This window comes from Varroa destructor, unplaced genomic scaffold (assembly GCF_002443255.2).
Source record: "Varroa destructor unplaced genomic scaffold, Vdes_3.0 BEIS01000006.1, whole genome shotgun sequence".
In the NCBI taxonomy this organism is placed as follows: Eukaryota; Metazoa; Arthropoda; class Arachnida; order Mesostigmata; family Varroidae; genus Varroa; species Varroa destructor.
The window spans coordinates 4,526,232-4,538,553 of record NW_019211459.1 but is presented as its reverse complement, the minus strand read 5'-3'; positions in this window follow the sequence as shown (position 1 = coordinate 4,538,553).

Genomic DNA, 12,322 nt, shown 5'->3' with positions numbered 1-12,322 from the left:
GCTCCAACGTCACAGGATACACCTATCACTCAGAGAAACTATGGTAACTTAACAGCTCAGGCGACATGATGGAATCATTGAAACAGATTATCATCTAAATAATTGAATTACTGCCATAGCGGAACGGGAGAATGCAGAAAAACATTTATAATTACTCGAGTACTATAGTGCGTTTACTAAGACAGGCCAGCAAGAGAACTGTAACGGAGTGATGAAGGATAAAACTGGAACAGTATAATCGCTTAAGCCGATCTGAGACCAGGGTTAACGCGCTTCAAGTCAGATCGCTAAAGCAAGTCCGACGTCCTATTTGAATCAGCGTCTCGTGTGCGTCGTGCGTACGCGTATAATAAATTGAAAAAGGCCAGCGGATATTGGACTTCCGTGGCTACAACAGAGTTGCGTGCTGCACGTTTCCCACGTGGTATCTAGACGAACGAACTTTCAGAAGAGATTTGATTCATAAGGTCGGTCTGAATCAAGCACAACTATACAGCCAATCTTGCGACACTGCGACATATTGAAGCGAACTTCGATATAAATTATATTCTACAACAGTGATACAACTTCTCTAGACCTCAAACATCCTTTACTGCCAACATGTGTCTTCCTCAATACATTGCTGTATATATAATTTGTGCTTATATAAAGGCCATATAGTCATTTGCTGGCCGTACGAAACTGAACTATTTTTATAATTAATTTTCATAGCCACATCATAAGTTCGCCTGCGCATCTTGGCGTTCTAACCAACGATCACACACATATTGTTCACATAGCTGGATCCGTCTGATCATCAAGTTCAAAGTTAAATAGGATCTGTCTAGGTATCTAGTGCCGGAGTGCCAAGCAGTTTCGTTTGATACTAATTTAAAAATCTGTTTCCTCTCACCACTCCATATTTACGTATTCCGATCACTATTCGTACGGTCCCGGCTTCGTTCTCGAATCATTCGAAACACGCAACGACGCCCCCACATTGTCTAAAACGTATTGTGTTTCTCCGAAGTGGCATTCCCTCTTCTTTTGAGCCAGTATGACCTCGAACTTGACTTCCAGTTAGTCAATTGTCAGGGTTTTCTCTAAGTTCTAGTAGCGTCTTTGCATATTGCGCTCTTTTAACGCCAAAAATCTCGTGCATCCATCTAGATCCATCTGCGGCCCAAGAGGCTGATCGATCTACATCGAATGCCGGCCAATTTCGTTCGGCGACTGGCGACGATCAGCTGTGCAATGACCCTATTGTATAGGGTTAGAAACAAACATAAATGACATCAGTGTAACACATGTGTACAATTTTGGGATTATTACTACAATGTTTGCCATAATAGTCTAAACATAGCTCCGTCACCGATGATCCTAGCTGCGCCACGGGATATCTCTAAATCAGTTTCAATCGGATCATCCGAAAGGACATTTGCAGCAACTGTCACAGAAAAAATTCTGTTCATTGTTCATTGTATAGTTTTCAATCAATTCAATCATTGTATAGTTTTCTAATTAGATAGTCCTGCTTTACGCATGAATAACTTTATGCTACATCTTGCTGAAATGCCCCCAGTTAATTTCACAAACAGAAAAATCGAACAAAATGCTTGCTATATTTGTTATTACGTATATTATTATACCGCTGAAAACTTACAAGCATGAAGAGGGTATAATCGGTAGCCCTACGGACCTAGCCCCCCCATAGGATAAACTTATAGTTGGTGAACATGCTTCATCTTTATTTCTCATGCTTCGTCTTTGTTTCGTAAATCATAACGGGCTTCAGTCAAAAGCTGTTGATTTTAAGAAAAACCATGAACGGAAAGTTCGCTGCCGTTAGATCAAACGGAAGCGATCCCACGTTGGATGTCAGCGTTTACCAACAGCCCCTTCTTAGAGCTTCGCATCGGCAAACTAATCTAGCTTTAACATGTCTGTAGCAAGTACCATTCACAGCAGACATGGCCATCTATCCTCCGTAAACCTAAAATCCTTCACTTTTAAGCGAAGGCACCTCACTGTTTCCGGTTAAAGACATCAGAGATTATGCAAGATAAACGGCCCGTCAGGTCGTTGTCCGCAGTTCCCTACGATGAAATGTAGCTGGCAAATAGAAATAGAAAACTTAGATGATAACTATTGGATAGACAGTACAAAATCAACTGGTAGGACCGCTAAAAGATCGGTCCGAAGAGCGAAAGAACAAATATACGAAGTGGACATGAAGCGATAAAGGCAAGGAAAGAATATGTAGGGTCAGCGATATGTCATATGGCAATGCTGCCCCCCCCCCCCCCCAGATGCCCCTCTGTTTGCTGCTCGTAGAGCTACAATTATCAATACTAGTGTTTAAAGGCAGGAAGCAATCGAATAGAGGACAAAATATGGTCATTATGTAGCGATGAAGATATAACGGTTAAGCCTATTGCTATACGGGTCGCAACTACTGCAGTGATGTATTATCAGCTTCCATAAAGCTGTGCTGGCCAGTTGCCGCGAAGCTGGATTTCGAAGAGCGCAGTGACTCGAACGTGCAACGTTTGTATTCAATTCGGCTTGATGGTCACGGTAATAACGTGCCAAGCGTTCCGGATCGCTTTGAACGGTCACAGTTTATTCTCCTTCAGATCGTTCTATCGTGATTTATACAACAGCTTTTTATTTATACAATGGCAACTTTTCATAGATTTATACTGGTTTCTGTTTGGGCACTTAACGCGATTTGAATTACATTAAGCCGTGGCGTTAATAGAAGCACCGAGCCGCATTTATGTCAAGGCTGTTCTGGGCTGTGACTTCGATTTCCTTTACACGAAGCTCAACACAACGGTAAATCACGTTATTATGGAACGCTGCAACGTGGATGAAGACATCGCGCTACAGTTAATGAGAACGCAGCAATATCTGAACGATGCTGTGTTCTACTGCTATCTTACAGCAGTAGAAGATATCTGAATGTTCCTAATGAAAGTGATATTCCATCCGATCAGTGAAGATTATTTGCTGCTAGTGTAGGCAACGGCCGAGATATCCAAGCCAAACCCATTTTGATCGGATGAATACTAGCATGTCGTTTCTATTTGCGCGAGACCAGAAATATCCAGCCCTTAGGTTAGCGGCTGCCATTCGTCCTTAGGCATAATGCCGACCATTGTAGCAACTCCAGACTAGTAACCTTGACAATCTGAAAGCTACCGGCAACTCTCAAGAGAAGAACGACCAGCACGACAATAAGATCGAAATCCATGCATAAATATATAGAAAAAAAATGGCTAATTTTGATAATCCATAGCTGCTGATTAGGTGGTAGAACCCAGTGGACGTCGTATCTTCATGTGCATCCCTATTGTCACAGCGACTACTAATTATTAGACCGTATAGATATTGAGCGGTGTATTAGACATATTCATTGCAAGTAGGAAGATTGTTCCATCGTTACCTCAGCTTTCAATACCTTCAGCGACTTTCATCACCGTCGTAGAAGCATTTACAGGTGGAGTAGCTGCAGCGACGGTGAAACTAACCCTCATCCATAGGCCCCGCATAGGAGCATATTTGGATGAGTTAGCGGCACCTAGGCCCCTTTCCTTCGTCGACCCAGCAGGACCGCGGCGGGGCGACCTGCAGGCGTGGCTAAAGCTTCGAGTTTATTTTAACGCCAACAGCAACAACAGCAGCAGCAGTAGTAGTAGCAGCGGCATCACCACCAGAGTTCTTCTAAGTACAATGCTTGCTGATGAGTCAGCAAAATGCATCAAGCCCCTTCCCTTACCCATCCTAATCGCCGGCCGTTGGTGGGCCCAAAGGGAAGCCGTCGGTCGTTTCGTACCCCGCTCTATGTAGCCTGCTCTGATGTCGTTATCGAAACACAGAAGGGTCTTCGCTTGACTGATGTTTGCTTGTATTCGTGCGTATTAATGGCAGCGAAAGAGCGGCTTGGAAGAATGGCTAATCAGGTATCTGTATTTGCTGCAGCAGGTAACAGGTGGGTACCGTGGCGTGCATGTGCTCTTTCTGCTTTGCTCGCTCACGCACCGATATGTAGTAGATATAAAAGAATAGAATATTACGAGCATTTGTCAAATCAGAACGTGATGATAGTAAGCTGACTTGTTATCGTTGCGACGATCATTACCGAAAGTTACCTGAATACCTATTTTATTGTCCTCGCCGCTTTGACGGGTTGTGAACTCGGCTCTCGGGGACAGCGTTGCACCCCTCGACCGCTCCTTCCCACGACAGAATATTCAATCGTGAATAATAAACGCATCGTTTCTATGCGTGCGTTCCCCGACGAAATTGCGGTATTGATGTGTTTTTTTTTCTTCAAGTCAAACAGCTGACAGCAGCAAAGAAGATGAAGTTTAAAATAACTACTGAACTTTGCAAAAGTTACCGTTTATGTCGCATTAGAACAATTATAACGACTTTTTAGATGCGTCCTTAAACTGTAAAGAAAAATGTATTTTTATAGCCGGTCTATTATGTCACACTATGGTTACGGGCATCATCAAAGAGCAATGATGACAGGTAAGAATGGCGAGAACGACTAGAATTTGAAACATTTAGGAATTCCATTCTTATGTCTTCTAAGCAAGAGATTACGTAAAGCCGTTCAGGATCGTCCTGTCAGCGGTACTTTAAAAGGCATATAATCCATGTTCAGACATGGTCAGCTGGAAATTTAATAGGATATTTTCGCTTTATTGTACAATCTTAGGTTAAATTATGGTGAGAATGAGAACAATCTTTCATCGAATTGACTACCCTATGCGTAGCTAAAACAAAGCTTCGTGAGTCACCTGCTGTCTTTTACCCAGTGCAGTTGCAACAGAACGAATTTTTATACATTTTGGGCGTAACGCAGCAATCAGTTGACAAATGCTAAATAATCTTCATGTACATCTGTTTTTTTTTGCTGCTATAGTGAAGACCATATTATTTGGCAAGCAACGAGCAGAACCCCGTATACACGTAACTCGGTGATCTTTAAAAAAATTCGACCTTTTTATTTAATCGGAATTGTCGAGTTCCGTTCGTTTCGTTCAAGGATGTCACAGTGCCTGTTTTTGTTTAATGGTTCGCCGATGATTCTCGTCCGAGATGGAAGTTCTTATCTAATCGATATGCCGATGGCATATCGATTAGAAAAGATAAAAGCTCGGGATCGATACCATTATTGTCGTTTTGTTCAGGAACTGAATTGACTTACGACAAGGTGGCATCTACTTCAACGCGCCGGCAACCTTCGAAGGGTAAAGCATCAAGCGGGTGCTGCTTGATTATCACCTTGCCACTTGTATTGAGGCCTGAAACGGTCTACTGATTTACCTATTCTTTAGGCGCTTGTTGCTCACCTTGTTACTTGGTTACCCCTTTCGGTTGGTCTAGCTTGATACAAAAGTGCTGAATACAAGCAACATAAGAAATTAAACGATGTCTCCATCGAGGTGATACGAAAACGAAAACGAGGTGATACGTTTGTGGCCTCTAGACCTATATATTAACTTTGCATAGACGTACGTGTAACGTATACGACTACATCCCACAGTTGTTGCAGTCAAACAGGACATAGGTAGGCGATTCGATAAAACTGAGCGTGCGGTCCTTCAGGGCTTGCACATTCAGTTCATGCGCCGGGTTAGCTACGAAAGCAACAGAAGTTTGTAATCCTTGACTACACATGTGGATTAGTCTTAATTTTTTTACGAGTTTTTCTTCTAAGCTCATTTTTTTATGTTGTAAATGATTTGTTAAGCGAAACTGCCGAATGAATACTGTCTCATGCTTGCCCTAATTTTCGTGCCGTCTACTTAATTTTTTTGTTCTCTAAATAAGCTAGCGTGAGCTTTTTAGATGAAGAAATTTTATATATACTGTTAAAGCGATGCTAGGATTAAGTACGCTAATAGATACGTTCGTGTAAGGAAAAAAGCGGATTGAGTTGTGTTCACTGTCGTATAATGGCGGCGTTATATAAATCACTAATCATTATCTTATAGATGTTTTTGCCTAATTTGTCAAGCTTGGATAAGTTCTTTTTTTTTTTATGCTAATATGTTGTAACTTTCAAAATGAATAGAATCGTAACGGGTGCGAAGTTGGTACGAAGATATCGAGTAAACGTTTAAGATGTTCTAGCATCTTTTTCAGATTGATTGGTTGGTTGGTTAGTTTTCCCGCCGTTACTATACGTGTCCTTTTCAACGAGTGGTTGGCCTGCCTACAGGTGCTATATAGATCAGCGAATTCAGTCGAATGGCTTCTGTGATACCTAGACCTCACTTAGGATTCATTTTTTCTATTGGGGTGATATGAAGGACGAGGTTCTTTGACGCAGAGATCGGGATCTTCCAAAGAAATGGCGATGGAGATATTTCGAACGTACGTGAAAAGGTAAAGGTTGCAAGAAGGTGGAAGCGGACCAAAATAAACGCCATATTTTACAGTGCCGTCTTGAGCCTATATTTTACGTAATAAATGACTTTGAGGACACGTTATATTGTAGCTGGTTATTAGCTCTATTGTATTAATAACGCCTATTTTTCAGATGCAGCAAAGCGGTACGCTGCTTAGGGCCAGAGCGGTAAATTCTTTTGGCACAGAAAACGATCAAATTCTGCTTCGCCAATATAAAATAATGAGTATTATATACAAATGGCTAAACAATAAGAAGTCGATTGTGGGCAAAGCGTAGCGCTCTGGATGACCAAGTAATTCTCTACATCTGATACATTGTGTCCTATATTTGAGAATAATAGACACTGGGGCTAGTTCTTAGCTTATGATAAATCATGGTGACAACACGGCTACCCAAACTAAAAAAAAATAAAAGTTTCAAATTTTTTTCGTTGTATTTAATTAGGCTCCGTTGCTCAATAAAATACAGCGAAAAATTGCATAAAATGCGACGAAGTTTCGACCCAGCAAGCAGCATCCATGATCTACTCTGATTGAGGGGTGCAAGCTTACATTTAAACAATATTATAACATGTTCTTGTCTAAAGCAGTTCAGGAGCGGCTTGAAAAGTACCTTTCGATTTTTTTTTTCTTTTACGACTAGCTCACGCAAGCATGCCCTTAGGTACGCTCACAAACACAGGCTAAAAAACACTCAGTGAGATACATCCTCCCATTTTGACCCGAACCCTTCGCAGGTCCCCCGCTTGGTTGCGCCGGCGAAAAGTGGGCTTTGCCCAATATATTTTCACAAATCCTTTTCTGTACGCTGAGCTGTTTATTGTCAAACGAAAAGAAATTCGTCCCCTCTTTGTTATGCGTCGGTGCGGCTGTGGTGGTTTCCGCGACTCGGGCTGGTTGCTACCACCAACGGGGATTTGCCGCTTGAAAGTAAACGCATCCGTCGCCAGCTATGGCTGAGGAGCCACGAGCAGCGGGAGAAGACAAAAATAAAGGAATGCAGGGGAAAAGAAGGACGCAGACGGGCGGTGGAGGGGGACGACAACGATAAAGCGAACGACGATGAGAGGCCGACGAAGCACTCAGCTGAAGCGAAGCACAGAGAAAAAGAGACGCATCGAAGAGGAATAAACAAAAATAGCGAAGCGGAGCACAAGGCAACATCAGTGACGTGAAATAGAATAGGCAAAGAGTGAATGGCCAGCGGGATTGTACCGGGTTGCGCAGGATGCCGAAACCATGCAGCCGCCCACTCCTTGGCGTGTTCGTCCGTTCTGCTTCTGCTGGTTGCTTCTTCATCTAAGCGAATTTTATGGCATGGGCGAGCTAGCTAGAATTGCTGTTGCGACCTGACTGCTACAAGTGTTGCCTCTGGCCAGGTCCCTTTGCCATTACACTTGCTCCTCCTTCAGTATTCGCCTATGCACGGTCGGTCTGTTGGTCGACAAGCCATACCGACTGATGCAATACAGGCCCAGCACAGCTAAAAACCTTGGGAAACGATTCGTACTCCTACATTGTGTGTCATGCTATTCAATAGACCTGCCCGCGCTTTACCTACCTCTCTTTTCCTTTGTAAGCTTCCTGCAATAGCAGGTCGCTATGCCAACGTGCGCCAACGAGAGGTAGAGGCGCAAAACGACGAAGGAGAAACCAAGTACAACCCATACCAACACAACGACTCTTCTACAAAAAGCTGGATAACAGCAACTTAAGAAGCGAACCCTCCATCCATAAACACATGTTTGAAAAAAGGATATATATATACGAGCAATCCATTTCGTCGGCATAGCCCCCGCAGCAGAGGGCCAGAGACACAAGTCAATTTTGACTCTTCAACCTTCTTTACGCAGTTGTATCATTGCACCTCCCCAGGCCGATCCATCCAACTACATTTGTACCCTTCAAGTGTCCCAAGAATATGATCGCCGAACAAGTCGTTCCTGTGCCCGGGCAGTTGTTGAATAGCGTTCGAGTTCTAGAATTTCTGGGCACTGCACTATGCGTGTATCTTCATTTTGACAACAATAATAACAATTCACGAACGGGTCGAAAAAGATGGTTGAGCAGAATATTTGAAAAGATGAACAAACATTTTTCGATATCTGGGTGTGACACTGGTGTTGAGCGACCACCGAAGACAATCACGATGGAGAAGCAAACCCAGCTTTATTCCTTAGCCTCATACGGCTGGAAACACTTGCCGTAAACAGTCCAGCTGTAAGGAGACATGGAGGGAACCTCTGTTTGTTGAGGTGTACCTACCTATTTTGCGTAGGATAGCCTCGTATATCGTCACCACTGTTGGTTTTCGAGCACATAACGTTTGGAACAGATAATCTGAAGTCACTATTTACCCTTCGGTATCGATATTATGCCGTATATTGGTTATCCCTGGGGATTACACGGATAGGACCGAACTGGCGGTATTAGAAATCTAATTTGGTTGGCGCTAGTATTCAAAGCATAATAGAAAACGAAGGTCGCGAGGTAGCGATTATTAAACACCCTCGACCAGCAGTTGTGCTCACTGTTTAGTAAGTTTTACCTGAAATAAAACGATATTTCGTTAGCAGTAAGGTTTCCTTCAAGTTGTATAACCTGACTGGAACCTGATAGGTTCTTTTTTTAGTAGTTTAATTTGTTATTATATCAATAAAAGAAAGTAGACAAATAGTAAGCTATAGTGAATGTTTTTGCAGCAAATAACGTATAACATGTGCTCATTTCGCTTCCATTACTCGCAACTGATCTCTGAGAAATTTTGACCCTTACTACTATTCTCTTTATTAGCTAACAGACGTCATTTTCGATTACTGGCTAGTCACTTCTAAGGGCAGTGATAGTTTCGAAAACTGCTGTGGGGAGGGGGGGGGTTGCCTAATCAGAGAGGTAGCGCATTATAATACGCGATGAATCATACGCCTTCTGTTCGCTGTATGTGAATCTAATGTACATGTTACGTTATGTGTCGTCGTATGTCTTGATAATACTAACGTGTTATTGGAGTGGTCTTTGCAATTAAGAGATTTGGCCTGAGGGTCGTAATGCATATCACGTTTCTATGGAAAACTGGGTATGAGCACAAGCGGTAACGTTATAAATCATGCTGGATTAAAACAAAATCTATGGCTTAATTTGCATTTTTTCATACATTGACATAGACCTTTACCGCTATATGCTTCTCCTTTTCGTTCAGTATTATTCGAAGCCACCCGGGGGCCTCATGAAGTGAAAACAACACTAATTTATGGAAGGCGACCTTGTACTATATTCGATAACTTCGTCTGTTAACAAACTCGACCCACCAGGCGTCAGGACGTTTTGAGGTCGGATGCGCGACGATAGATAATTCGAAGACAGAAATTCATGGCGGCAGGTTTAGTAGAATTTCCAAACGGCTCTTGCTTGTTTCTTCAACCATATTCGAGTAGGTCATAGTGACCATAGATCAGAAAGTGCATGAGTGCTTTCAAGTTTCTGATTCAACCACAAGTCCCCTCCCCTCCCCTCCTTTCCCGCTATGACTTTTACATTGCACCGAAAGTCAGTATTTACAGACGAAGTTTATTTCGGTACCTTGGTCTCAGCCGTAGGGTAGAGTACTGCCGAGTTCCGACCAGGTGCTATCACGCAGTTCGCTTGCCCAGCTCGCATGTCAACATGGAGATAGATTGCCTTCCTAACACTTGACAATTGCACGAATCTTTAGTTTTCCAAATCGAACCGAGTTGCGGTAATATATACTACTACCTCAAGTCGAAATGGCGGTACATCTAATAATAATGCTCCGCAAAGCTGGTCGATTGTCCCTTTCACGCCCCCAAACACAGTTGCATTATGTTTGATTAGAAAGTATCATTAGTTTGTACCCTAAAAGTAGAGGGTAGGAAAAACTATTGTGCGTTTCATCATTGTAGAAACTGCATAGGCAGCGTCGAATTGGCTCGGTGACTGGCCTCTACACGTCGTATCCGCCTCCACGTAAGCCCCTTGTGCAAATCACCGAACTAATTCTTCAATCTATAATTAGAAACGTCACTCTGACTGTCGCAGCATAAAGCCTCAGCTGCTAGATGTCTTCGTGTTGAAGCTCTGAAGAAATTATCGGCACAGCGCAGCCTGTGCCAGCGTGAAGTGCTGAGACTTGATCATGTGACTATGACAAAGGGTCATCAGCTTTTGTAAAATTCGTTCAGGCACAGATCATAGTTCGAATTTTGTGTCGCTTGTTAGCTCCTATTTACTGAAGGGCGGCCCGTTATATAACGAGTGAGTATTCATAACGGAAAACGCTCCGTCGCCTATCAGAAACAATCGTTGAGTTCGTAAGAGGTTCATTGAAGAATTATAGTTCTTAACACATTTTTTCACTGCACTACTCAAGAGTCTCGATACTTCCTGATCGTGAGAGACTGAATTAGACATACTAATACCTATTCTGTACTCAAATCGCACAGGTCAATGTAACTGATTCTCTGTCTTAAAATTCGTTGTTATTGTTTCATTGACAGCTTGCAGCCACCTTATGCGTATTGCGTAGACAAATAGCTAACATAAAAAAAAACAGTTAGTAGTTAACAAGAAAAAAATGCGGTCTTTTTATAATAACTTAATTATAGTAAACATATAGGTAAATATATGTACTAAATAGATATACGTATCATCATATGAATCGAATAAAACCTGTCAAGCTCTAATACGAACTTGCTGCACGTCCAAGACCCTCGCGATATGGAAGCCAGTTTGTTCGTAACCCAGATCATGTTCATATGATTCAAGAAAGGTATAGCCACTCTTACGGTAAATCGTAGACCTCGTCCATGCAATATCGAATGGTAGCTATTTAAACTCTTTTTTCATGGAAAAAATCTTTTAGCTCTGAAGGTATTGCTTTATCGGATCGTACTATATATAAGGTTGAATCCTAGTGTGGACATGGGCAGTAGCAATCTAACGGCTGGCACAATAACAGGCGTATAGACTTCTGAAGAGCGGTTTCCTACTACGACGTTTCACGTAGAATGAACGGGCCTTTCGCTAGGAGCACTAGCCCTTGCTACTCGTCGTGCGGAATGCAGCCCCCCATGGCAGGACATCCACTGCCAGTGCATGGACATGACATGACCAGTGGGCCCAGCCCAACAGGCCCACCTATGCCGGTTCCTCCTGTAAGTTACGCGTATGGGGCCTACAATCCTGCAGCAATTTACAATCCTTACATTGGGTATAACCCTCCTGCTGCCTACAACGGGTGTGCCCATAGCCCTGGAGCGTGTTATGTGCCGCAGCCCCCACTGCCGCATCCTGGACATTGCCACCGAGGTTGGTAAGGGTGCCTGCCGCCGGTATTGGATGGTAACCCTGAAACAATAAAGGTTTTTTCTATAGTACTACTAATCTGGTTAAGTAACTCAACGTACGGTACTGTAAAGCCACGATACATAGTTAACCACTACAGACGATGGTTCGCTCCGTTGTGTCTCACGTTTCGCACAGTCAATATCATTAATAGGGAGCGTCCTTCATAGAAAAAGGCGAAAGGCTGGAGGCGTCTGGTTGCTCGTGATATGCGGCGGCTAGCCTCTCCGCTATGTAGATTGCCTCTCCAAAGGCAGGGACCTTCGATTTGAACCTGACGCATTTTTGGATTTCGCGCCCAAGAAAAACAAATTTCAGGCAAAGAAATTATTTGAAAAACCTGACGTATTTTTGGATTTCGCGCCCGGATTTCGCGCCCAAAGAAAAACTAAATTTCATCTACCATTCATTAGCGGCATCTCTCACTGCATAAATTCTCGTTACCCTAATTTTCGAAATTCTCAAAAATCCCGTTATGCGATTAAAAAAAATAGCGAATATACAATATATAGTACAAGCATATAGACATAGCATGTAGCATAAATAATCAAAA